This window comes from Monodon monoceros, unplaced genomic scaffold (assembly GCF_005190385.1).
Source record: "Monodon monoceros isolate NGI ecotype Baffin Bay Population unplaced genomic scaffold, NGI_Narwhal_1 Contig7884_ctg1, whole genome shotgun sequence".
In the NCBI taxonomy this organism is placed as follows: domain Eukaryota; kingdom Metazoa; phylum Chordata; class Mammalia; order Artiodactyla; family Monodontidae; genus Monodon; species Monodon monoceros.
In genome coordinates this window covers 1-3834 of record NW_021703371.1, presented here as the reverse complement: position 1 = coordinate 3834, position 3834 = coordinate 1, and the positions used below count along the sequence as shown (strand labels likewise).

At 47.4% G+C, this 3834-nt stretch overlaps 1 pseudogene; it reads left to right on the top strand.

Moving 5' to 3' along the window:
• The first annotated feature begins 2940 nt into the window (after positions 1-2940).
• Positions 2941-3063, top strand: LOC114891529 (annotated as a pseudogene).
• The last annotated feature ends 771 nt before the right edge of the window (positions 3064-3834 follow it).

The window sequence follows — 3834 nt, the reverse complement described above, 5'->3', positions numbered from 1 at the left end:
TTTTTTTAATTCCCCAGGTGATTCTTCCTGAAAGAACTGATGGAAATGGGATTAACAGTGAAGCCCGATGGTCGGTATCTGACTTGTTAAAGAGAGCCCGACAGGGCTCTGAGATCAGCTGATAAATCTATGCTGCGTGACTCCAGCAGGACGCCAAGACATCTACTCTGATTCCTTCATTTCCCGTATTCATCCCTCCTTCCCAGGAGCCAAGAATAACACAGGGTAGTTTCATAAATCTATGCTAAAGAAGGACATCAAAGTTCGCAGCAAACTACCCTCCCCGCCCTCCCCCCCCCACCTACCTTTAAAGGACTTCATAAAGCCAAACGAATGGGTGGCAAAACGCCATATGTCCATGAACTTGAATTCCCTCCCAGCACTGCTCCCAATATATACCGGGAGCGCCACTGGGAGGAGAAGGACAGGATGGGCGGAATAGATGGGTAGCTGCTGTGGCCGGAAGGAGAGGACTGCCCCTTCAGCACTCTCCTGGGCCCTTTAGGACATGCCAGGCAGAGGGAGCCCCTCCCCGGCAACCAGGCCCCTCCTACCATTGTAGATGTAACAAGTGACAGGGCAGCCAGAAATCAAAGTCCTCTAATCACAAAATTTTACCCTATGCCCCACAGGTGCTCTGCGAGTATGTACTATATTCAACCTGTATCACACAGCCATTCTCTCATCAGTCCTATAACCAGAACTAGCGTGTTACTACAGGCAGGGGGAGTTTCTTAAGGGAATCTCTTCAGCATGATCAAATTTTTTTCTCCTTAGACATTAACCTTCACAGCCTCCTAAAAGCAAGTAAGTTGCAGGAAACGATTTCCATGGAGGGCTGTGCATTTGCTATTAAAAGGGGAGGTGTCCCCTCCAGATATTCATTCATTCTGAAAACAGCTACTGTTCACAAACATGGTGCTGGGATTATAAAAATGAAGGACACTGAGTCCCTGAGGGTCAGAACAACCCATGGGCTGGAGGCACACACACACACCCCCGCCCCCCGCCCCGGGCCTACCTCAGACCCTGTGGTGTCTCGCGTTACTGTGAGCATCTCTCGATGTTTACAATTCATCTCAGGGCCTGCCGGTGTTAGTAAAGGCCAGTCTCATATGATGTTTTATTTTTAGAGACCAACATGTTCCCGTCCTTTCTCGCCTTCTACATGGCCAAGTACTATAGAATGTGTGTTTTCAATAAAATCCAGCATGGCAGTAAACCTTTGTACAGTGTGGAAAGGGCCAACCCGCCTTCTCGGTACCGCACTCCAATGACCGTACCTGGGCCTGTCCGTGCCTTGGGGTCTTTTTGCTTTACTGATGATAGATTTATGTTAAGTGTATCGTCGTGTATTGTGCCCTTAGGTATTTCAAGTAACAGCCCCCTTGCCTGAAGTACAAGAGAAACACTCCACGTACCTGCCAGCAGGCCGATGAGCAGCATCACTGCCCATCCCGACCAGGCATCCAGCAAGCTCTTGATGAACTCCCATACGGACTCCTTGCTTTTGCTGGTTATCTAGAAGCAGAAAGACATCGGAGTTGATGTGGATACACTTTCCAATTCAGGCTTCCTTCTCTGAAACTGTTTCCTCAGGAAACATGGTGATTGAGAAAACAAATATAATGAAGCAACTAGACTGCCGCTAACGTGATTCTTTCAGTTACCTAGCACAGTGGTTAAATGGGCTTTCTAGTTCACAGAGCTATAAAGATGCCATAGCAGTCTCCAAAGAATCCCAAAAAATTCACTTAATTAAAAAAACCTCACTAAGTGTGATGTGATCTTTGATTATTTCAAAGCCATTCTGAAGGGAGACATCACTTCGGTGTCACCGTTTTGAATGCAAATAATTATTTTAGCCTAAATCGTAAGGTCTGTTCACAAAAGACCCTCTTCGACAAAGACTTCATTCAATTCCTTCTTTCATTTTCCAAGCTACATGTTAACAACAAGAACGAACTTTCTTTCTCTTACTTCCTTTCTTCCTCCCTCCCTCCTCCCTCCCTCCCTCCCTCTCTCCCTCCTTCCTTCCTTCTTTCCTTCCTTCCTTTCTTCATGGCTGCGTTGGGTCTTCGTTGCTGTGTGCGGGCTTTCTCTAGTTGTGGCGAGCAGGGGCTACTCTTCGTTGCGGTGCATGGGCTTCTCATTGCAGTGGCTTCTCTTGTTGAGGAGCACAGGCTCTAGGCGTGTGGGCTTCAGTAGTTGTGGCACGTGGGCTCAGTAGCTGTGGCTCGTGGGCTCTAGAGCGCAGGCTCAGTAGCTGTGGCACGCGGGTTTAGTTGCTCCGCGGCATGTGGGATCTTCCCAGACCAGGGCTCAAACCCATGTCCCCTGCATTGGCAGGTGGATTCTTAACCACTGCACCACCAGGGAAGTCCCAAGAGCTTTCTTTTTTAACTGAAGTATAATTGATTTACAATGTTAATTTCAGGTGTACAGCAAAGTGATTCAGTTATACCTATATATATATTCTTTTTCCGATTCTTTTCCATTATAGGTTATTACAAAATATTAAATATAGTTCCCTGTGCTATACAGTAGGACCTTATTGTTTATCCATTTTATATACGGTAGTGTGTATCTGTTAATCCGAACTCCTAATTTATCCCTCCCCCACCCCCTTTCCGCTTTGGTAGCCGTAAGTTGGTTTTCTATGTCTGTGAGTCTGTTTGTTTTGTAAGTAAGTTCACTTGTGCCATGTTTTTAGATTCCACATATAAGCAATATCATGTGATATTTGTCTTTCTCTGACTTACTTCACTCAGTATGATAATCTCTAGGTCCATCCATGTTGCTGCAAGTGGCATTACTTCATTCTTTTTTATGGCTGAGTAATATTCCATTGTCTGTATGTACCACACCTTCTTTATCCATTCCTCTGTCAGTGGACATTTAGGTTGCTTCCATGTCGTGGCTATTGTCAATAGTGCTGTTAGCTTTGTGCAGTGGCAGTATCATAGCCAATGAGGTTTATCCGAGGCATGATTACTGCTAATTGTAAATAGCGCTGCCATGAACATTGGAGTGCATGTATATTTTCAAGTTAGAGTTTTCTCTGGATACATGCCCAGGAGTGGGATTGCTGGATCACATGATAACTCTAATTTCAGTTTTTTAAGGAACCTCCATACTGGTCTCCATAGTGGCTGTATCAACTTACATTCCCACCAACAGTGTAGGAGGGTCCCCTTTTCTCCACACCCGCTCCAGCACTGCAGTTTGTAGATTTTTTGATGATGGCCACTCTGACCAGTGTGTGCTGATACCTCATTGTAGTTTTGATTAACAGCAAGAAGGCTGAATGAACCAGCCTGGATCACGCTTTCCAGGCAGATGGTTGCATCTAAACACATTGTAAGAGCACCCGTTTGCCTCCCTGTGTTAACAGAAACCTACATTCCTGAGATCGTCATTCCCCTCATAACCCTTGAGAGCAAGGGCTGGCAAACATTTTCTGTAAAGAGACAGAAGGTAAATGTTTTCAGTTCGGCAGGTCAGATGGTCTCCGTGGCAAATACTGGACCCTGCTGTTGTAGCACAGGAGCAGCCATATGCAGCATGCGCACGTGCGGGCGAGGCTGCGAGCCAAGGAACCGGCGCTGAGCGGACACGCGCTGCGCTGGATTTGCTCGCCCTCGGTCACCGACGGCCCCCTCACGGCTGCTTCGTCTCCGACTTGACCCCTCCGTGGCGGGGGCCCTGTCCTCGCCACTCTCTCCCGCCTTTCACTTGTGGCCACTCTGCTGGCTGCCCTCCTTCACCTCGACCTGCTTCCGCTAAACATCCGTCACTGAGCCCCAGCCCGCCCCCCAGAACCCACTAACTCTG